A 24762-nucleotide genomic window follows, 5' to 3' on the forward strand; every position below is an offset into this window, starting at 1 on the left:
TAAGTAAATACCATAACAATAACAAAACAAAAATATAGCTGCAAGCAGCGATAAGGCGGGACCAGGGAGAGGGAGAGAGGGGGGTGGAGGGAGAGAGAGAACAATATGCACAAATAAGAATCATGGGCTGGGTTGTCGCTACCCGGATTTGAACCAGTGACCCCGTGGTCCAAAGGTGAAAGCTCTACCAACTGAGCTAAGCAGACACAGTCAGTTTGCTCATTCTAAACACTAACATGCAGTATTTTCGGTAACAACTGTCCTGGTTTTGGGGATGTCTTTATCCATTACTACAGTTTGTTTTCACGTACAAACTTCTCTTTGTACGTTTCAGTGCTATTTGGTATGATCCTCTACCATACTGTACAGTTGCAAAAGCATATGACGCTTCATGTAGGTATTGGGGACAAAATAATATTTTTCACAAAACAGCAATATTCATTGGCTCATAAAAACTTATTTTTTTCACTTAACAAAAATGTACCACAATTATTGTCTATTTGAGAGAGAGGGGGGTTGGAGAGAGAGAGAGGGGGCGGTGGAGAGAGAGAGAGAGAGAAAGGGGGGGGGGGGTGGAGAGAGAGAGAGACATAGTAACATCATGCAGTATTCATATAGGTATTAGGTGCATGAGAAGTTTCACAAAACAGCAATATTCATTGGCTCATAAAAACTTATTTTTTTCATGGAAAGATTTCATCCAAATTCAACCATAACTACTAACAGTACAGTAAATATAAGCAGTATAGAAAAAGACAAGTACTGAGATTCATGATTAATTGTGGATGTTGTTTAAATGCTATGTTATATTTGAAGTAAGAGGAGATTAGTCAAATTAAACTTTGTATCAATTTATAAGCCCAAACCACACCAAAGGGTTGGGATGCGATCTGTTTAAGATAAACCACAGCAATGCAATGAATTGCATCGATCTTACCAGGAAAATGGTGCTGGTGGTTTGGATTTTTACATTTGAGGTTTTACAAGTGCTTGTCAGTGTTTAAGAATGATTATTTTGGGGAATTAAGACCTGAACAAGTTGAGAAACACCGGTTTAAGGATAAGTTGTTTTTTGCAATAAAATGCAAAAAGTGCTAAGCTAAAGTGAACATAACTTTCTTCAAAACATAAGACAACATATTAACAAAAATATTGAATTTATTTTGTAAACAGTTTTTCAAACATAAAAAAAAAAAAAAAAAAACAATTTCCATAATATAAACATTTGCAAAAAACAAAAAAAAAGAAGTTAATCATAGGCTATTGATGATGTGTCTGATGAGTGGATGGGGCTGTTGGTGCTGGTGCTCTCTGGGAGTGTTTGGGAGTGGGTGATGGATGTAATACTAATTGATGGGGTGTATTGAATAGTGATGTGCTCTGTGATAAGTGCTGCTGTTGTGAGGTGAGTGAGGTTGTATGTGTTTAAATAAGTGCGTATGGGGCCCATTGTGAGTGTAAGTCTGGTGAGTGGGGGTTGTATAACTATTGTGCCGGAATTGTGTGTGATAAATCTGTGAGTGCGTTGGGTCATGTGACAGCTAGTGCAGGTGTTTGTGGTGTTATTGTGGTCAAATGAGGTGTGGATGTGATGACAAAGTGCGCATGCAATATTATCAGTGATTTGTGCTCCTACAATTTCTCCTGTGATAGTGATCGATGGTGGGGTGTCTATTTTAAGTGCGTGAATTGAGGGGGGGATGACTAGTGGTGTGTGAAGGGGTGTGATTGTGGAGAATTTGGTGGTGCTTAGTGATGAAGTGGGGTATGTGCGGTGAGTGACATTGGTGATGGTGTAGGATGTGTCTATGTGTAATGTGTCTATTTGTGTGTCCCAGAGTGCAAGTTGTGTTTTGTGTGTGGTGTCTGCAATTTCAACAAGTTGGAAATTAATGTGTTCTTTTGTGCGTGTGACTCCGGGTGTGCAGGGGTGTATTTTGGTGACGGTGAAGTTGATCTGTCCAATCTGATGAGAAAAGAAAAGACATTAGTATATCATTTAGTTACACTTTTGGTAAATGATGGTCAGATAAAAGTATTGGACAGAGTCCACTTCAATTCAGCATAGAGTAGGGCAAATGTTGATCATTCTGTGTCAATTTAACAAAGGTACAGACGATCAGACCAGCAACCAAACACAAATGTTTGGTCAAACTATGTGTCCCATTGGAAAAGCATTGTGGTGTCCTAAAAATAACGACCAAATAATTGCTTGATTGGCGTTTGAATGAGGCCTAAGAAGCCATAAGAAAAAGTGAATAGGCATATGCATTGTTATTTGCACTGCAGTCTCGGCCAAGTTAAGCTATGCCTATTGGCTATTAAGTCATCTTAGCTTAATTGCAGTGCTTATTCTTCAAACAAACAGAAAACACTTTATAGGCCTACTCTATAAAAACAATTGTTAGAATCCACCTTCAGAATTACATTTCATTATGTGAATGTGTTTTATATTGTGGTAGTTAGAATAAAAAGTAAACTCAGTAGGCCTACTTACTTTTTCCTGGTTTGGGAGCTGTTTGGTTTCTTGGAGGGTTATTGCCTGTATGGATGATGGGGACTTTCTTGGGAAGAGGGGGGCCGAGGTGGAGAGAATATTGCTGCTGCTGCTGAGTAAGAAGTTGACTGTAAGACAAAATGCACACATTGTATTTATTATGGTAATATTTGGTAGTTATTTTACTGTAAGTCAATAGGCATATAAAATAGCAAATATTAAATGAGTGAATGTAGGCAATTCAACTTACATTTGTTGATGGATTTTTGAATGTTGGTTAATTTTGTTGCCGTTTTGTCCTTTTCCAGTTGTGATATTGTTTGATGATGTGATGTGGAGAATGAGCAGCAATCGATGTAGTGATCCGGTCCGGTTTGTAGTATGAAATTGAAATATTTGGAATTCTTCTTGCTGATTCTTATTGGTGAGGTGTTGAATATGAACCCAGTTGCCTGACTGTCGTCTTTGTCATACTTGGCTTGTTTTGCCGATGTCGCCATTTTGTCCTTGCTGTGTTGGTTCCTTAGTTGGTGTGTTATTTATAGTGGAACTGTGAGATGGAGGATGACTGATTTAAGCAGTCACACCTGGCCTGAGTCAAACTAGAATTGAGCTCAGAGGTGGGTGTGGCTGTGCTCAGAGGTGGGTGTGGCTGTGCACCTGTTGTGCATGGAGAGTTAACTGCTCTTCTGTGTAAAGTAATATTAACGTGAATTATTTCATGAACTGAGAGGAATAAACCAGTGTATTTAAGAAAGCTGCACTGTGTTGTGTCCTTCCTTGCCCTGGGTAGTGACACAAAAACAATAAGTGACCAAAGTCACTGCGTGTCTTCTTGGTCCCTTAAAAATAATGTTCTCTGGTCAGGACAAACTTTGAACTACAGTAAATGGAAACGGGTGGTAAATGAACCATGTGTTGACACTCTGAGGGGAGAGTACCTATGTTCCCAGAGTTCTATGTTCCCCATTTACCTCTAAAAAAAGGTTCTGTTACCCGCTCACCAAAAAAGGCAGGAAATATTATAATGAATAATTCAACATCTCTAAGCACACATAACACAGAACAAAGTCAATGCAAATACGAGAAGTTGCGCCAACAGGACAAAAAGGGTGACGCGAACGGCCGCCTAGAATATGTTCGCCCCTGCTGTAAAAATCCAACTGGAGCTGCCTTCACATCCACCGGACTCCACGCATCGCGTGCCGGCAGCGGGAGAGTGAATCAGCTTAAATACAAGCTGACATTATAAGGACCGGCATCTTCAAAGATCGTTCTCAGCTGGACGCCTTGGAAGTACTGGTGGTCGTTTCGAAGGTGGATGCCGCCGCATCGCATCATCCATACACGGTTAATGTTAAATTGGCAGTTTATTTTCCATAAATGTTTAAAATAAAAAATATGCTTTCAAATCAAACTTTATCAAATCAAACTTTATTTATAGAGCACGTTTTAAAACAACCAAGGTTGACCAAAGTGCTGTACATCAGTGGCAAAACAGAGAACAGGCAGGAGAACACAGAATATAAACGAGAAACACAATAATAAAAATGACAAAAATGTAAGCATGAAAGCATAAATTGCGTAATTGCGTATTGCGTAAAATGTCCAAGGAAACATGGAGCCGGTCCTTGCACCATTTCCTCTCTGCGCGCCTACACGTGCGCCTGAGAGAACGCGTGGTATCATTTAACCATGGCTCAGGGATGGCTTTGGTGCGCCGGTCCCCGAGCGGCGCAATAGAGTCTAATATGTCGGTGCATTTGGAATTTAACATACTGAGAAGTGTATCGGCGTTGGAAATGCAGGGAAAATCCAGAGCAAAAATAGGGGAGGCATTGAAACTGTGGGAAAATAATGATGTGGTTAATGGGTTGATTTTGCGCGTGCGGCGAAGGCGAGGAGCAGGTTTAATTGCGGAGCAGGGAATTGTGGCAGTAAATAAGATTGGGAAATGATCAGAAATACAGGGGATGGGGAAAACATCAGTAACAGAGACAGTTAAGCCATATGACAGTATAAGGTCCAGTGTGTGTCCTTTCTCATGAGTAGCGCCAGATCATGGTTCAAGTCAGTGAAATAATTGTGTGCTCGCTCGCTATGAACTCTGCAGCAGAAAATGGACGTAAATAATGTCAATGATACATGATTTAAAAAGAGGGGTCTTCAGTGGTCTATATATAGGCAATTTAGAAAAACCCTCTGCGACCATATTTACAGAACGCTTTAGTTCACAATGACATGAGGGTAGATGTTGAAGAGCAGCTCATCGTCGCCATGCCGCACCTCCAGGAGGAGGGGCTGGTCTCCTAGCAACGCCCCTTGCAGGTCCTCGTTCCTCCCAATAGTTTGGCCGTTCAGCGTGACGATGATGTCCCCTGCCTTGATGCCACCCTTGTTTGCAGGAGAGTCCGGTAGAACCTGGTGCACTAGAACTCCACTGCTCACATCAGGAAAGTCTGGGTTCTGAAGTCTCAGCTCTGCCACAAGAGCCTCAGTAATAGAGCACCGAAGTCCTGGCGTAACTCGCTCATCCCGACCATTCCCCTGGTTCGCGGAAGTAATTTCTCTATGGAGAATAACATGGGGTGATCTTAATATCGTCTACTATAAGCGTTGTGGTCCAAAAATAAACAAGCTGTCTCGGCGTTATTGTCAGGGAGGTGTCTCTGTATCGTTTGCAACAGTCAGTCACTCATATATGTACAGTCTGCTTCTAGCGAAAATCTAACTAATTCAGTAGCAGTAACATTAGCGTTTTCTCTCAGTCAGTTGATTCTTCATATCCATATGAGTGAAGCGGCCGGGGTGACATGTTTATTTTTCAAACACAGTTGTTATATGAGGCGATCTAAAATCGCCTCAATGGGGATTTCAATGCAACTAAACAAATACATGAACCTGGGGACTGACGCCCTCTACTGAAAGTGACGTCAGACTTCGGTGCTCTATAGTGATCATTCTGATGCCGATGAAACGTTTTTTTTCCCTCCCATAAGTTCTGCGTCAGACTGGGTCTCCTCTGGCAGATGGTAATGTCCTCCTCTCAACAGCTTGTTTTTATCCTTGTTTTTATCTTTGTTGTGTCTGCTCTGGGACTCAGTGAGGAAACGTCTGATCCTGTCAGAGGGGATGGCGAAGGAGATTCCTGCAGTCACCTCCAGAGTGTTGATGCCTATCACCTCGCAGTCCAAGTTAACAAGAGGTCCTCCATAATTGCCATAATTAATAATGGCGTCAGTCTGTACATAGTCCATATCAGAGTCTCTGATGCCCAGCTCCTTGCCGTCTCTGCATTTAGCATTTAAAAATATATATTATGCCTTCAATGTTATTACAAATTAAAAATATATTATATTTTGCTGCACATTTGTAAAAATATTGGGTCTTAAATGTTATTACAAAAATATATTATAATTTTGCTGCACATCAATAATCAAATAGTACAAATACAATTGTGCCAAGTGTTCTCATGGGCCCAATTGTTCCAGTTTCCTTTCCTGTCCCATAGTTTAGTTTAGTTAAGTTCAGTATTTGCACACAATTAGACATAGTATACAATCAACACATCTCTCTCACTACAGACTACAGTCCATGCCTGTACTGTAGTTCCACCACTGCTCTACACATGATGTACATTACTGTACATGGAATACATTCTGTGTAAATCATCTTTATACCTGTGTAATTACTACAGCTATTGTTAAACACACTAGTTTAGTTTACACACATGCACGCACACACACGCGCACACGCACACAGAAGAGAAGATTTGCATTAAATTCTAAAATATTTTAAATGATGTTTAATTTAAACATCACAGACGGTCCCAGCTAGCAAGTCATGGCGCGCCGCCGGCGTGAGGCGGTCCCCGCGCACCGCCGATCGTGTCCTCCGCCGGGCGCGACGTTCTTGATCAGCGTGGGCCGCCCCGCTACTCTGCCGCGCCTCGAACGTCAGCTACCAACGGCAGCAGCAGGAAAGCGTGGAGCTGTCATATGACACCCCCCCCCCCCCCCCCCCCCCCCATATATATTGCGACCCGCACCCCTCGATCCTCCCCCATGCTCACCTCCCTCCAACATATTTATAGAAACATAATAAAGCTGTGACATGTTGGGAGCTTGTAGATTCCCCTGTTGAAGTAGACCACTGGCCTATGAAATAATGTAGCACCATACCAATGTGAACTTCCTTTTGTTTTGTTTATTAAAAAAATAATGTACAAAGGCAATTTAAATAAATGTAAGAAAGTTTAGCATATTTAATATAACAGAAATGCAATTAATATACAACTGAAATACATTTAATGAAATTAAAAACAATGTACAAACATATAAACATTTAATTGATGGACCGTAAATATGCAAATCTTTCCCCCTAATATACAGTCACAGGGGAACATTTTAGAGAATATCAGTTTCCATTATAGGACAGGACTGAAAATAACTTCATAGCCTACTTGATGTTCAACAACTTGAACCCCAGCATCCCTATATATTCTGGGGGGGGGGGACAGACGTTCACCAAAAAAGCTCACAGCACGACGCATTGTGAGCTTGTAGATCGGCTATTGTAGGTGAAGAGAGTTGGTGCAGATGGAAAAATAACTCAAATACTGTACTTTGAGTACAATGTTGAGGTCGTTTTTGTTACCTTACTGGAGTATTTCCAATTGCCAATACCTTTACAACATCTCAGAGACAGGAACACGTTATTCCAACCAGTTCCTTTCACCTCCATCAGGCGCCCCGGCTGGCCAGGGGGAGGCAGTTTAATGACCAGGATTACTGCATGTTTTTTGTGAGGGTACCTACCCTCTTTTCTTTAATCTTAAATTTTCAAAACATACATTAACCACATACATTAAACACATACATACACGTCTTTGGCTATTTGAAAATAGCTACAAGCTCACAACGTGTTGCATCGCTATTTAAAAAGACAACTTGTTGCTATATAGCGGTCACCGTTTGAGCTGCGGGGCTACCTGGCGTGCGTGGTTGTTTTCTTCCCGAGTGACGGTCACGAGCTCCTTTCAGGTACCGCTGCAGCTGGTCTTGAAACACCGCCTCGGTCACCCCCTTGCAGCTCTCGATAGATCTCAAAGCCTCTGGAATGACAGAACAACAAGGTCATACATTGAACAAATTACTGTACATTTACTTCATTTTAGTCCACATAATCAGTACTTACTATGCAAAATGTCCTTGAGTTTCAGTTCTTTGAACCGGGTGTTCTTGAACCCGGTCCAATTGATGTCTTGCGCCACAGCATCTGTCATCAAGAGGGGCATCATCCTGTACACTGCGTCTTTCACGGGAACTACCGATAGATCCGAAGTCCCGTTAGTCCGAACATGCACTGCTCCCGTGCTTGCGGTTAGGTTTAGGTTTGCTCCCGTGCTTGCGGTTAGGTTTAGGTTAGGGTTAGAGATAGGGATAGTAATTTCGGAACAATGAACCTTCTGACTAATGACACGGCACCGTCTTTCACATCCCTTCCACCCTTCGTTGCTAGATGCGAGGCACGTGTGTAGGGTCCGGGTTCGTTTTCTGATCGCCCCCTCTGGGGCGTAGGTTCATTGTACAGTGCCACAATTTAGGATTCAAGTAACAAAAATAATAGTGTATGATATTTCCACAAAAATAAAAGTGCAAAGTAAAGTATGCCTTAAATAAATGAAAAGAAACAGTCACGACCGAGGAGCTACGCAAACCTGCGACTAACCTCCATGCGCCCCTATCGGCTGTCCATCTCCAAAAATATCTTTAAGACAAACATCCAACATCATGGAAATAAGTACAATAAATAGATTCAGCATTACATGGTCTGCAAATTAAAACTTACGATGCCATCACCAACCGTGCCGTCATCTTCAGCGAGCGTCTTCTCGAGCTGATTCAATGCGACGATGCTGGTCAAGGGGAGCCCAAGGTTCTCTGGTGGCGCCAAGTGGGTAGGGCCATGCTTTGTCCGTAAGTGATGGACATCCTGCCTCAGATGACGGACATCCTCCTTTATCTCAGTCATGTGTCCACCTACGGGGGGGGGGGGGGGGGGGGAGGGAAAGGTTTAATGGGTTGTTTTACGGTGTGTATATGAAGCTGGACTTTAGGTGAGGCAATTTAGGATTTAACCCATTTATTTTTCAAAGATAGCATGCCGTATAATGAGCTTGTAGATCTGCTATTTTTCAATGGCTTAAGTATAACAATGCTTAACAACAAAGGGGTTCCCGCCCAAAATGGGTTAATCCTTAGTTTTCAGGTGATTTGATGAATTGGACAAGGCGGACCCTCTTGTAAACAAGTGTAATGCTTTATTGGGTCGTCCACTCACAGTTAACAGTTCTCAGGTCCTTCATATCTTCTCTCATCTCCAGCATCTCCTGATGTACAGTGGCTACCGTCTTTGTGAGTCTAGTCACCTCCTTCATCAGAAGACGATTCTGCAGCAGAATCTCCTTCAGAATGGCACCTACACAAGGAAATGTGGTCAATAAATGCAGAGTTGCAGTGATTGTTTCACTACAATATAAGCAGTGATTTGTACACTTCTGCCCACTGTATACGAATACGGTCAGAAAAGAAAATAACTAACCAGTGTCAGAACTGTCATCCTGATGTAACTGGGCTGAAGAGTGTGCATGGCCAATATAGACTCTGAGGAGGATAGCTAGGATTTGGACGAGCTAAAACATTATTCATGAATTAGCCCACACATCACAGCACCTGTGTGAGTGTGTGTGTGCCCTAGGCTACTGCATTCACTGCATGTAGGAAGTGGTTCATGATTCCATCTTAATATCGTGGGAAAGTAGAGATATTTTACCAAATGCACATTTTATGCCATTAAATGTGAACTGGAATTAAACTAATGGACAATAGCTGGGTGAGTATAAACGAGTTTTGTCGGCCGTACGGGAGGTGAGCTCCGGAGAAAGGCACACACACACACACACACACACACACACACACACACACACACACACACACACACACACACACACACACACACACACACACACACACACACAAAAGTGCAATATGGCAGCGCTAGTGCAGTGTCCAATGTCCATGGAGAACTTTAAGCCCGGAATGTCTTAGCCCGGGATACCGTAAAATTGAACATCTGTGGTGGTGTCCTCTACAGGAGGGCGAATGGGGGTGGACTGGACCGTGGCGACCATGCTGTCCCGACGATTGGGAAAAGGGTGCATGTAAGGCAGCCTGGCTCCTTTTTGCGCCGAGGGCGGGAGGTCAGGTTCTGGGCCCCTGGCCCCATCTTCTACCGCCCCGTCAGTCTGTGAGGAGGCCCCTGCCCCACTTTCTACCGCCCCGTCAGTCTGTGATGAGGCCCCAGCACCACTTTCTACCGCCCCGTCAGTCTGTGATGAGGCCCCTGCCCCACTTTCTACCGCCCCGTCAGTCTGTGAGGCGGCCCCTGCCCCACTTTCTACCGCCCCGTCAGTCTGTGAGGATCGAGGCCCCGGCCCCACCTACGCGCTTCCACCTTTTGTTGACCATAAAAGTGTCTATCTGTCGGCAAAACTCACACCATTCCACCGGACTTTCCGCGTTGCTCTGGACGGCCCGCCTGTCCTGCACGGCCTTCCACGCATGGTCCGGGCCCAGGCAATGGACACATTGGCTGTGTGTGTCCATTCCTGACATCAGGTTTTCACAGCCTGGCGTGTCGCACAACTTCTGATCCAGCTTGACAGTTCCTCTACGGAGGAATACAACTCAAAACTGATTGTTGATACACTAACACAGGATGAGTTACAAAAGATACAAACCATCACTGCTGTGAACAAGCCCCGGAGGATGTCTTGGTGAGGGACTTGGATGATCTATAACACATTAAAATAAATATATATATATAAAATAACACACACACCCACACACACACACACACACACACACACACACACACACACACACACACACAAAAGTGCAATATGGCAGCGCTAGTGCAGTGTCCAATGTCCATGGAGAACTTTAAGCCCGGAATGTCTTAGCCCGGGATACCGTAAAATTGAACATCTGTGGTGGTGTCCTCTACAGGAGGGCGAATGGGGGTGGACTGGACCGTGGCGACCATGCTGTCCCGACGATTGGGAAAAGGGCGCATGTAAGGCAGCCTGACTCCTTTTTGCGCCGAGGGCGGGAGGTCAGGTTCTGGGCCCCTGGCCCCATCTTCTACCGCCCCGTCAGTCTGTGAGGAGGCCCCTGCCCCACTTTCTACCGCCCCGTCAGTCTGTGATGAGGCCCCAGCACCACTTTCTACCGCCCCGTCAGTCTGTGAGGAGGCCCCTGCCCCACTTTCTACCGCCCGTCAGTCTGTGATGAGGCCCCAGCACCACTTTCTACCGCCCCGTCAGTCTGTGATGAGGCCCCAGCACCACTTTCTACCGCCCCGTCAGTCTGTGAGGAGGCCCCTGCCCCACTTTCTACCGCCCCGTCAGTCTGTGAGGAGGCCCCGGCCCCACCTACGCGCTTCCACCTTTTGTTGACCATAAAAGTGTCTATCTGTCGGCAAAACTCACACCATTCCACCGGACTTTCCGCGTTGCTCTGGACGGCCCGCCTGTCCTGCACGGCCTTCCACGCATGGTCCGGGCCCAGGCAATGGACACATTGGCTGTGTGTGTCCATTCCTGACATCAGGTTTTCACAGCCTGGCGTGTCGCACAACTTCTGATCCAGCTTGACAGTTCCTCTACGGAGGAATACAACTCAAAACTGATTGTTGATACACTAACACAGGATGAGTTACAAAAGATACAAACCATCACTGCTGTGAACAAGCCCCGGAGGATGTCTTGGTGAGGGACTTGGATGATCTATAACACATTAAAATAAATATATATATATAAAATAATTATTATTAAAGACGTCGGTTCCTCTCAGCTTTTCCCAGCGCTGGCTTCCACGGCAGGTTTGCAGAGCAGGCGACGTCCAGCATGGCCCCATGGTCCGTCTGTGTAGACGCTGCCACAGTGGCTTTCGACGGCTGATCCTCGTGAAGATGCAGAGCTTTAAGCATTGCCTGCATTTCTTGCATTTGCTCTGCGGCCTTCAAGCTTGCGCTTAAAAGACGATCCATGTCGACTCGTAAGCTGTGGAGCTCTTTGTCCCTTTTTGTGTGTCGACTCTCCATGTTATTGCCGTTGTTCTTGTTGCGTAGAATGATTTGAGATGAATGAAGCAAGCGCAACAATGATCTTGCCTATATAGGCTTAATTATAATTAGTTGCAGCTGGTTCCACAGGTGAAGCAATTTACGTGTGTATGTGTGTGTGTGTGTGACTGGACTTTTTTCCCCCTTTTTTCTTCTAAAAGAATGACACCGTTCACCAACAAAACAATTAACGATAGTTTATTTAGGAGATTAATTAATTATTATTGGCATATTATCATATTGGCATAATAAACGTACGTTTACATTGCCAAAGCAAAAGTGGAATAAAAACAACTTATGAAATAAAGGTGTAAACAGAGCTGTTACATTAACACTTGAGTAATACTTTATGAAACTATAAAGATTATGCATTTTCTGTCAGAGATCGTTACACATACATCTCTCTCTCTCGCCCGGCCCCCTCTCTCCCTTCCTCCCCCATCCCAAATCGTCTGTCCGTCTCCGTCCGTCCGTCCGTCCGTCCCTCTCTCTCTCTCTCTCTCCATCACTCCCTCCCCCCCTCTCTCTCTCTCTCTCTCACTCTCTCCCTCCCTCCCTCCCTCCTCTCTCTCTCTCTCTCTCTCTCCCTCCCTCCCTCCCTCGGCTATGCGCACCGGGAATGTGGTCAGTTTGTTGAGTGTGGTGGGCGGTGATGTCACAAAGTGCGTTCAGTGTGCCTTATTTACGAACGACCAGTTACAACACACCATTCACCCTGAGCAACCCTACCCTGAGGGTAGGGTTGCTCAGGGTGCGTGCACTCGGCACACCCGGTGCGCAGCGCACTGGATTTTAGAACGACAACGCACTGAGTGCACTGAATAAACGAACGACAAGAGAGCACACCAGTGCGTTCAGGGCGCATTTCCGAACGCGCCCTTAATATACATGCACACTTCTTTTTCTGCTCGATGTTGCGACATATCACTCAATGACGTACGGGGCTGCCCTGGAGGCCGCCCTAGTTTGAAGACGCACGTTGCCCGCTGCACAGCCATTCAATTCAGAGTTTTCTAATGTTTGTCACAGCTTGAAACAATAGGAATGACCGACCTTGGATGCATATCAATGGTGATGCCAGGTCCATATTGGTCGAGTCGACTGTATGGCTGATGGATTCATGATAAACCAATTCAATTTCAGACGTTTGCAATTAAACACTAACACTAAAGTTTGCCCATACAGTTGATATACAGTATGTGGGTATATTAGGTCTACATTTAAGAGGTTATTTCAATCGGTGATCGTGACATAGCCCCTATAGTTATTCACTAGTTGAGCCAGTTCGAACCCGGGCTCCCCCAGAGTTACTGTCGAAGTGTCCTTGAGCAAGACACTGAACCCCTAATTGCTCCCGATGTGCTAGTTGGTGCCTTGCATGATTTCCGCTGCCATCGGTGTATGAATGTGTGTGTGAATGGGTGTATGTAATGCACAATCTCTGTAAAGCGCCTTGGATAAAGGCGCTATATAAATGCACCATTTACCATTTTAGTAGGTGAACATTATTTGTTCATTAGGTTGACTGCAAAATGCAAAAAGTGCTAAAGTGAACATAACTTTCTTCAAAACATAAGACAACATATTAACAAAGATTGAATTCATTATATATATTTTTAAACAGTTTTTCAACCATAAAAAATAAAAATAAAACAATTTCCATAATATAAATAAAAAGTTGCAAAAAAAAAATTGTTCAATGAGTTCAAAATGTTGATGATGTGGTGGAGTGGGTGGGGCTGGTGCTCTCGTGCTCTGGGGGTGTTTGGGAGTGTGTGATGGATATAATAGTCAGTGATGGGGTGTATTGAATAGTGATGTGCTCTTGGTCCAAAAGGTGCTCTGTGATAGTGGCTGCTGTTGTGAGGTGAGTGCTCTTGGTCCAAAAGGTGCTCTGTGATAGTGGCTGCTGTTGTGAGGTGAGTGAGTTTATATGTGTTTAAATAAGTGCGTATAGTGCCCATTGTGAGTGTAGTCTGGTGAGTTCTGTGTGTTGTGGGGGTTGTATAACTACTGTGCCGGAATTGTGTGTGATAAATCTGTGAGTTCTTTGGGTCATGTGACAGTTAGTGCAGGTGTTTGTGGTCTTATTGTGGTCAAATGAGTTGTGGATGTGATTACAAAGTGCACACGCAATATTATCAGTGTTTAGTTCTCCTACAATTTCTCCCGTGATAGTGCTCGATGGTGCATGGGGTGTCTATTTTAACTCAATGTCTGCCAAGGACTTAATTAACTGCTTTTTTTGATACTCCCACAGCGCCGACGACGTCTTTAACGTGTATAACATTGGGCAAAAAAAAAAAAAAAAAAGTATAGAAACTGGCGCTCAGGTACTTTTTTGCGCCCCCTAGTGGCGATGCGTGAATTGAGGGGGGAATGACAGTGGTGTGTGAAGGGGTGTGATTGTGGAGGATTTGGTGGTGGTTAGTGATGAATTGGGGAATGTGCGGTGAGTGACATTGGTGATCAAATCAAATCAAATCAAATTTTATTTATAGAGCACATTTTCAAAGACCAGAAGGCCAACCAAAGTGCTGTACAGGAAACATGACACAAGTGACATAGTAAAACAAAATCAAAGCAACACAAAAAAAGTACACAGGTTAATTAGGTCAAACATTGAAAGCCAGGGAGAAGAAATGGGTTTTGAGTAAGGACTTAAATGTCTCTAAGGAGGGAGCAGACTTAATATGAAGGGGCAGACAGTTCCAGAGTTTGGGGCCGGCCACCGAAAAGGCGCGGTCACCTCTGGACCTGTAATTGGAATTGGGCACAGTCAGGAGCCGCTGGTCAGCTGACCTCAGGGCCCTGGATGGGGTGTAAGGGACCATGAGTGCCGATAAATACAGGGGGGCCAAACCGTTTAGGGATTTAAAAACAAATAATAGAATCTTAAAATCAATTCTAAATTTAACGGGAAGCCAGTGGAGGGAGGCAAGAACCGGAGTGATATGATCACGCCTCCTCGTGCCAGTGAGTAGGCGCGCAGCGGCATTTTGGACAAGCTGTAGACGTCTGAGAGTGGACTGGTCCACGATGCGTACATTGTAACCGATATTAGCTGATAGTGCCTGGGCACCCTGTCTATTCGGGTGGAGTCCGTCGTGATTAAAAAAGGAGGGACGGCACCAGAACAAGTTAAAGTTGTCTATGAAGTTAAAATCGTGGGTGGAGCAGAATCGTTTGGTCCAAGTGTTAAAAGCAAGGATTCTACTGTAATACGTGTCGCCGCGAGACAACGTTGGGATGGGACCAGATATAAAACAGGGCAGTTTGCTGCTAGTTAAAATGTCAATCATTTGTAAAAAATGCTCCTTCGTCAGTTCCGAGTGACAACGGGATTGGTCATTGGTCCCGACATGAATGATCATTTTCTTGATTGAAATAGGTAGTGAATCGATTACACCTGGTAGCTTTTCGATCAGGACAGGAATGGTGGCTCCAGGGAAGCAAAACACTTCAGCACGTGGAACCTTTACATTTCTAAGGATCGAATCAGAAATTATCGCAATCGATGGAGTCGCTGTGGACGGAGGATTCTTATTTAGACCCTTGTTTTTAGGGTGTTGGACTCCTGGAGCGACCTGAGAATATTGCTTATTTTGTGGAGATGGGAGCCTATGCTGCGTTGGTGTACTCCTAGGCCATTCCCAGGTATTGGCTAGAGTTGGGATTATTTCACTGGGATTTGGAGACGGGAGTATAACATTCGGAGAGGCCGGTAGCTGAGACACCGACGACTGGGATCTAAATCGTACGGCTGCCTGTAGCATTAGTTTCCGACTCTTTTTTTGTTCTGAGGCTGACAGCTTGGATCTAACAGAAAGGGGCGGAGGGGCCAGTAAGCCTTTGGACTGTCCCGGGTTTGATGGTGGAACATTATGAGCGGACAGTGGAGGGAAATCTTCAATGCTGCTCAGTAGAAGGAAACTATTTCTGGTGGTGAGAGGCTGGGCATGGCATGGAAGTACAGGGGGCTGGGGGCCCCCGTGTTTACCACGTGTGACCAGTGACCAGGAGGCTGTATCATCGTTGTCCGGCCACATGGAGTCGATGAAGGTCTCGTCGTCCTTGATCTGATGGAGCCGTGACACCCTCATCCTTAGATCGGACACCTCCTGGAACAGCCCATGACAACTGCCACAGTCGGGCGACACGGTAGGTGAAGCCATGCCCGTGGGCATGGTGGCTGAGGGTAAAAAAATATCTTTGGCGAGTAAATTGTGAAATTAACAGTGTGGTTTTGGATTATCAAATGAGGCTAGGGGTAAGGCACGTAGTAGCCCGGGCCGGCACCTACCCGCGAGGGCCACACAAGTGGTGGCCCGGTGCGGTGAGCTGACTCAAAGCAGGATTATGAACAGTAGTAATGCTGTGCAGGAGTGAGACCTACCCGCGAGGGCCACGTACGTGGCCCGGTCCGGTGTGTTGTCTCCGCGTTGATGGATTCAGGAAAGCCGGTTTCCGTCAGGCTCCCCGTCGGTAGCGGTTTCTTGGTTAGCTTCCGCTGATGCCAGGACAGAGTTTGCCCCGACAGGATGGTACAGGTGGAGATCCAGGTTGATGTAGTGATAAGATGAGATACCGACGGTAGAAAAACGCAGCAGGAGCAGAGCTGTCAGACTAGCCTCTGCTACCTGTCAGGCTAGCGGTGGTAGGCTACTGACAGCAGCCCAGGTGGGAGCTGGTCGGTTGTATGTCTTGTACATAAAAACTGTGATTCCGATCATTAAAACAGACTGGGTGTATTAAAAAGAACAGTTTAAAACAGCCATGTTCTTATTTTTAGAGTGATCGGAATGAGATAAATGATAAAATCCACCGTTTGTAGAGACTTGTCTCTCGGCGTCTTCAGTGTCTCGACAGCACGTTGTAATGTGAAATCCACCTCCAAACCTTCCATGATCCTGACTGATCGAGTTTACGACTGTATTAACTATCGTGTTTCACGTTGAGACTGTCTCTAACGGTTGACGTACAGCTGTCTGTGATGGTGTAGGATGTGCAATGTGCAATGTCAACCAGTTGTAAGTTCATGGGTCCATTTGTGCGTGTGAGTCCGGGTGTGCAGGGGTGTATTTTGATTACAGTGAAGGTGATCTGTCCAATCTGATGAGAAAAGAAAATACATTAGTATATTATTTAGTTATACTTTTGATGGATGATGGTCAGTGTTGTATAGCCTCGGAAACCCAAACATTTATTTCCAGGGAGGGAAAAAAAAAGTATTGGACAGAGTCCACTTCAATTCAGCATAGAGTAGGGCAAATGTTGATCATTCTGCGTCAATTTAACAAAGGTACAGACGATCAGACCAGCAATCAAACACAAATGTTTGGTCAAACTGTCCAATGGGACAATGGTGTCCCATTGGAAAAGCATTGTGGTGTCCTAAAAATAAAAATAAGTTATTTATAGTGGAACTGTGAGATGGAGGATGACTGATTTAAGCAGTCACACCTGGCCTGAGTCAAACTAGAACTGGGCTCAGAGGTGGGTGTGGCTGTGCACCTGTTGTGCATGGAGAGCTATCTGCTCTTCTGTGTAAAGTAATATTAACGTGAATTATTTCATGAACTGAGAGGAATAAACCAGTGTATTTAAGAAAGCTGCACTGTGTTGTGTCCTTCCTTGCCCTGGGTAGTGACTAGTCGGTCACAGGGACATATTTAAATTAGGTGATTTTCGAAATCATGTGTTTTTAAAAGACATTATGGACATTATTATTGTATTTATATATAATTCAAAATGGCAGGTAATCTAAAGGTCAGAGGTCAAAAGTCATTAGGCATTAGGAGACGCATATGAGAGGTCCTCCATAATTGCTATAATTAATAATGGCGTCAGTATGTACGTAGTCCATATCAGAGTCTCTGATGCCCAGCTCCTTGCCGTCTCTGCATTTAGCATTTAAAAAATAGCATTTAAAAATATATATTATGCCTTAAATGTTATTACAAATTTAAGATATATTATATTTTGCTGCACATTTGTAAAAATATTGGGTCTTAAATGTTATATTATTATTTTGCTACACATCAGTAATGCCTGAGTGTCCAAGTTGCTCCTTTACACCTGACAGGGGGGAGTTTCCCTGGTTGGACGTAGCGCATGGAAGGAACACGTTATTCCAACCAGTTCCTTTCCCCTCCATCAGGCGCCCTGGCTGGCCAGGGGGAGGCAGTTTAGTGACCAGGATTACTGCATGTTTTTTGTGAGGGTACCTACCCTCTTTTCTTTAATTTTCAAAACATACATTAACCACATACATTAAACACATACATACACGTCTTTGGCTATTTGAAAATAGCTACAAGCTCACAACGTGTTGCATCGCTATTTAAAAAGACAACTTGTTGCTATATAGCGGTCACCGTTTGAGCTGCGGGGCTGCCTGGCGTGCGTGGTTGTTTTCTTCCTGAGCTCCTTTCAGGTACCGCTGCAGCTGGTCTTGAAACACCGCCTCGGTCACCCCCTTGCAGCTCTCGATAGATCTCAAAGCCTCTGGAATGACAGAACAACAAGGTCATACATTGAACAAATTACTGTACATTTACTTCATTTTAGTCCACATAATCAGTACTTACTATGCAAAATGTCCTTGAGTTTCAGTTCTTTGAACCGGGTGTTCTTGAACCCGGTCCAATTGATGTCTTGCGCCACAGCATCTGTCATCAAGAGGGGCATCATCCTATACACTGCGTCTTTCACATCCCTCCCACCCTTCGTTGCTAGATGCGAGACCTACAATGAAAATCCAAAAATATCTTTTTTTTTTTTTTTTTTTTTCACAATCAACATTAACTTTATTTTGACAAGCAAACAATATAAACCAAAGATTGTTGAGGTCACCGTTGTGTATTGGCAAGAGCTCAGTCTAAAAATGCATTCTATCTTTGTGTATTACTTTGTCATTTTCAATGTCCTCAAACCTACACTATACCTATCATTTGATTACAACTGTGTGTGCTTTTTGCTAGACAACCAACAAGCCCAGATGAAAATGGTATAACACTGAGCTTGTACTTTCTTTACCAAATCATTTGTAATTTACCAATAATGTAACTTCTGGGTTGAAATTGATTCCTAAAATATTAGAATGTTTGACACAAAAAATGTCTGAAACTGTGTCAAGCTTTTCTTTTTTTTTTGTATTCCAGTTGCATAAAGATTTGTTTGGTATTCCAACTGCAATCCAATGTTGGTAAATAGTCAAATACAACATAAATAATCAAAAATATTCCACAGTGAAAGGCAGGCAACATCCCACTAGGATTAATGCTTACAAATTCCCAATCCACAAACTCAGAATAACATATTTTTGTGCTAATAGATTTGTGTTAAAATTTTCAATCAAAACTCTGATTGTGAACAATATCAGGTTATGTCTGTTGTTGGGTTGTTGCTATACTGACCCCTAGTGGAGCTGTCAGCTGTAGCCGTTCATTCTGGTTAATAGTTACATACACATCTTGTTTTTTAGATGTTGAAAAAAAGACTTTAATACAGTCTGTGAAGTTACCCACTACGTCAGGTTATTATTCTACCTTTTTGTTTTATTATTATGATGATGATGTTAGATGCTGATAACAATATAAGGTCAGCATGAATGTTTGTGAGATGGACATCGGTGAAACGTATTGTTCTTTTCCTTTTTCTGCTGGAACAGTGTTTTCTGCTGTTTTGAGCAGATGTGAATTGAAAAGGATATAGTGTAGGGTTTAGTGTGTTTGATTTGACATGCTCACGGTCTCCTTTCTGCAGTAACGTTGCGGTTTTTATAAATGTGCTCATTGTGGCTTCAGCTGCACAGCAGGTGGAGCAGTCAGTGTGGGTCATTTACAAAGTTAGATTATCTACTTTGTTGTCGCGCACCAGAAAATAGCAGCGCTGTGACATTGTGAGCTTGTAGCTCTGCAACTTTTCGTTGTGCGACAACTGTCAGGGCGTGTGGAATGAAGTATTTAACTCCGGCTTTACAGTTTAAACTCAGGGGAACCCAACGCTGCTCTATACCTCTCAGTGAAAGCGAGCACATAAGCTTTGAAAAGAAAAAAATGAATGTAGGCCTACCTTTTTGTAATTATTATGGTTTCAGATTTGTTTTGTTTTGGTATATTATTTGTTTGTCTTTGTCTTTTAACAAAAAGAATAATTGCATTTACAACAATGTTTCCTGCCAAAAAATGTTTAACGTACAAATAGACAATTTTATACAGTTGTTAATTATGAAAATGGTTGATTTCCATGGTTCAATAAAAAAACTATAGAAATAGCAAAAAAAAAAAAAAAAAAAGTCACTTATATCACATCAACAGTGCAAGTTTTTCAGCCACCCAGGTACCAACATGGTACCCAACACCCGTGGTAAGCAGGGGCACAATGGTGATCTCTACCAAAGTTGCCAGAAATCCAGGTTCATCGAGAAACGGGACTTGAAGTAAAAGCGCTGCCAACGGGAACCCCGCAACATTCCCCACGCATCCACCATACCATTTCCATTTCACTATTCTCTCCACTCTCTCTCTCTCCACTGATGCCAATGACTCAAGATATCCGGCTTCCAAAACTTCCCAGCGATGTTGTGCTTGTGTCTGTGCTTGTGTCATGGTTAAGGCGATATTCGGGGGCCTTCAAATTCGCCTCCGGTTTCCTGGAATTCCTGGGGGTGGTGACGCGTTTGTGTATGGGCGGGGTGGAAGTAGGGTGGATTCTGATTCGTCCTTGTTGGTGTATCATGTCCCCTCCGTCTTCTCCCGGTCCTGGTGATTGTGTTGGAAGCGGCGCAGCTTCTCTCGCATCTGCTCTGCATAGGTGGGTTGTTGTTTGCGCTTGCTTCCCACCTTCATCCATGAATGCTGCTGTGGGCCAGACGATGGTGCTCCTCCAGTAGGTTGTGCTGGGGCTCCCTCTTCTGGTAGGCTGAAGCCTCTCTTCCTCAGGTCTTCCGCAGCCTCATTTGCATCGTTGTAGATTTTGGGACCAGTAGAGAAGAGTACCTTCAGTTTGGCAGGAGGTGGTGTACGGAATTTTATCCCTGCATTTTTGAGAAATTTTCTTATTCCTGCATATTCTCCTCTTTTCTTCTTTATTTCTGCTGGGTAGTCGTTGTCAAAATAAATTCTCTTGTTTTTGTAGAGGACCACTCCTTTTCTCCAAGCAGTGGATAGTACTTGCTCCTTGGTGATGTCTTCTAGAAAATTGAGAACTATTGATCTCGGTGGGGCTCCCATCTGTGGTTTCGGCCCCAGGGCTCTGTGGCAACGCTGAATCCCCAGGATGAGATCAGCTGGTACACCCACCTCAGTTCTCAGGAGTTTGGTCACAAAGTCCAATATGTCGCCACTTTCTTCTCCCTCTGCAACATTGTATATGCGCATGTTGTTTCTCCGTGCTCGCATTTCAAAATCAAGAAGCTTTGCATCAGCGGTTTCCTGCAGGAGATACATAGCCTGGAGAGCTTCTTCCAATTCAGCGTTGCGGTCCTCCATTTCAACAACACGTTGCTCGACGTCGGCTACCCGTGTTGTTGTGGCTGCCAATTCCCCTCTGACTGTGCCCAGGGATTGATTTATCTCGTCTCTGAAGTCTGATAGTTCTTTCTTCATATCCTCTCTCAGTATATCACGGAAGGAGTCTAGTTCTTTCTTCATTTCGGGGCGGATTGCCCGGATCTCGGCCAGCACCGAGGCTAGCAAGTTAGCTTCAGTGTTGTTATTGTTAGCTGCAATGCTAGTAGTGCTAGCATTAGCTGGGTCGTCTTTTTCCATGTCTGTATTCTCGTTTTTTTGCCGACGTGAAGGCTTTCCAACTTCATTCCTCCCTAATCTCTCCCCTTCGGTTATTTTTGAACGGTTCATGAGTCTTGTTTAAATGATGCTGGGGGAAAATTAACAACTAAGTGGAGGAGCGCTATTTCAGCCTGCCATTCTCTGCTGCGGTCGTACCGGAAGTCCCCAAAAATATCTTTAAGACAAACATCCAACACCATGGAAATAAGTACAATAAATAGATTCAGCATTACATGGTCTGCAAATTAAAACTTACGATGCCATCACCAACCGTGCCGTCATCTTCAGCGAGCGTCTTCTCGAGCTGATTCAATGCGTCGATGCTGGTCAAGCGGAGCCCAAGGTTCTCTGGTGGCGCCAAGTGGGTAGGGCCATGCATTGTCCGTAAGTGTGTAACGGTCAGATATTTCTATCACTGCTACTAATTATTTAAATCACGGGTTGTGAATGATCTCCTCTTAGGACACAACTGATAAAGTGGAATGTAATGAAAATACCTAAATAAGCAGCAGAAAACACAGTCAAAAGCAAAGCTCACGTCAACCTTTTATCTATAGTTCAAAGCAACAGTTATACAGAGTTGAATGAAATGAATGAGTAAATTAATGAAATCGAGTGTCCGTGTCTCACACACGCACGCCCGTTCTTATTGTTTCTTATCGTTCCGTGGATGTTTACAACCAAAGTCTGTTGCCCCCAGAGTTCCGTTCACAACGTAAAACTCCCTCCAAAGTAAAGTAAAGGTGATAAACAGAACTTAATCCATCCCCGTAGCGAACGTAATCCAGGTATCTGCTACTCCAAACGAAGAGGAAGAAAACCCTCGGATCCCCGCGGGACGTTGAAGTAAATAAATAAATAAAGGACGAACGATCTCACCGGTGGCAGAACGTCTCGCGCCTCTCCCCACCGTGAGCGTTATCGTTCGTGTAGCTATAGCTTTCTTTAGTAGAGATGTTTAGAGAACAAACGTGTCCAGGTCCCTCGTAGACTCCCTGTTTGTTTGGCTGTCTCTCTCCGTCTACCTGACAGGCCGGTAACCTCCGCCTACTTTATGGGCGTCCGTCCAACTCCAGACCCATGTCACTCAAAATATATCAAATCATAAACATAGTGTTTAAAACCCCCCAAATAATAACAAAATCACACAATAGACAGCACAGAATTTATAGGACCTTACCCTTGACAGATGGCGTTAATTAGAAATATTAAATAATAGAACATGTACTTTTAAATGTTGTTATTAAAATAAATCATCTTTAACTTGTGTGGCAGTTGCTACAAGTGATGGACATCCTGCCTCAGATGACGGACATCCTCCTTTACCTCAGTCATGTGTCCACCTACGGGGGGGGGGGGGGGAGGGAAAGGTTTAATGGGTTGTTTTACGGTGTGTATATGAAGCTGGACTTTAGGTGAGGAAATTTAGGATTTAACCCATTTATCTTTCAAAGATAGCATGCCGTATTATGAGCTTGTAGATCTGCTATTTTTCAATGGCTTAAGTATAACAATGCTTAACAACAAAGGGGTTCCCGCCCAAAATGGGTTAATCCTTAGTTTTCAGGTGATTTGATGAATTGGACAAGGCGGACCCTCTTGTAAACAAGTGTAATGCTTTATTGGGTCGTATACTCACAGTTAACAGTTCTCAGGTCCTTCATCTCTTCTCCAGCATCTCCTGATGTACAGTGGCTACCGTCTTTGTGAATCTAGTCACCTCCTTCATCAGAAGACGATTCTGCAGCAGAATCTCCTTCAGAATGGCACCTACTCAAGGAAATGTGGTCAATAAATGCAGAGTTGCAGTGATTGTTTCACTACAATATAAGCAGTGATTTGTACACTTCTTCCCACTGTATACAAATACGGTCAGAAAAGAAAATAACTAACCAGTGTCATAACTGTCATCCTCTCTCAATGATGTAACTGGGCTGAAGAGTGTGCATGGCCAATATAGACTCTGTGAGGAGGATAGCTAGGATTTGGACGAGCTAAAACACAGACGGTTGACACATTTGAAAATACAACTCAAAACTGATTGTTGAAATATTATATATATATATATATATATATATATATATATATATATATATATATACACACACACACACACACACACACACACACACCAAGCACTGATTATTGATAAACAAAAATCTGATCAAATAATTACTAACCATCACTACTGCCATCATGGTTCACTGGTGGCCGCCACATAGTGTTTGGTGATTCAGACACTAAAACACATTAGTTAAGGCAGTTTGTAAAAACAGTGTATACATTTTAAACACTGCAATAATAATAAGCACATATTGTCACAAAAAACTAAACTACCCACCACTAGGACTCAACACTGGGACACCTGCAGTCTTCACCACATGGACTGGTAGATTTCCTAAAGACAAATACAATTTGCAATTCAAATAAAGTTTTTTTTGTTGCTTAAGACCATTTCAATTTGCATATCGATAAAGTAATTCATTACTGCTCTTGTCTTTGAGATCCTGCGCTCGACTGGAGGATGTGTGTTCTGTGTGCGTTCTCTTTACTGCCCATGGACCGGTGGTGCTTTCTGGGTGGTGCGGCGTCCTCAACTGAGTCGTAGCGCGTGTTTGGTCTAGAAAAGATAATAAGTTTAGGAATGCCATGCCATTGTTGACCCAGCTTAATTAACCCATTTAGAATATATTCAAAATGTCCACCACAAAGTATAACATAATGCTTAAAACAGCAAAAGGGGTTCCCGCCCTGAATGGGTTAACCTACTTTCGTTTCCTTCTGCCGTCCATGTCCGACTCTATCTCTGAGCCAGCTTCTGCCCGCTGAAGGCACTGCCTTGCTTCTACCTCCGTGTCTACAAGTTTAGACGAGGCATAATTAAGTAGGGTTGAACTACAAATCTTCAATGAATATATTAAATTCAAAAGAAAAACACTGACCTCGTGTCTTTAACACTTTAACACTTCGAATACAGAGGCCAGGAGTCAGCCGCTTCCTCCTGTGCAGTCACTGATCTGTTAATGTGGTTCTGTGATGTATATGTTGGCCAATAACACTGCCCTGTCTCAGTGCACCAGGACAGTGGTACAACGGCAACCTTATTTTCCTCCAGGAATATGACCACAGCAAACGGCATGGTCTGAAGTGAAAAATGGAATACAGTTGGTTAACAGAACCTGAGCACTCTAGTTTCTAACGGTCTTCTTTCACCGGTGCAAGGCGGGCTCTCGCCAACTTAAAGTCTCTTCAAAGGGTGAGCTAAACATAACATGGCCTGTCTTC

General features: G+C 43.8%; 2 long non-coding RNA genes across 2 annotated transcripts; both read right to left on the reverse strand.

Annotated features, from left to right (window-relative positions):
* Positions 1-8351: 8351 nt before the first annotated feature.
* On the reverse strand, positions 8352-9165 carry LOC310860744. Its single transcript, XR_014569420.1, has 3 exons — positions 9101-9165; positions 8840-8977; positions 8352-8538 (listed from the first exon to the last, which is right to left on the reverse strand). It is a non-coding gene; the product is annotated as an uncharacterized lncRNA (long non-coding RNA).
* Positions 9166-11325: 2160 nt separating this feature from the next.
* On the reverse strand, positions 11326-24615 carry LOC310859715. Its single transcript, XR_014569332.1, has 5 exons — positions 24420-24615; positions 24247-24334; positions 23819-24097; positions 23658-23717; positions 11326-11345 (listed from the first exon to the last, which is right to left on the reverse strand). It is a non-coding gene; the product is annotated as an uncharacterized lncRNA (long non-coding RNA).
* Between the last annotated feature and the right edge of the window lie 147 nt (positions 24616-24762).

Source organism: Protomyctophum parallelum (assembly GCF_964188405.1).
Source record: "Protomyctophum parallelum genome assembly, chromosome: 6".
NCBI lineage: Eukaryota > Metazoa > Chordata > Actinopteri > Myctophiformes > Myctophidae > Protomyctophum > Protomyctophum parallelum.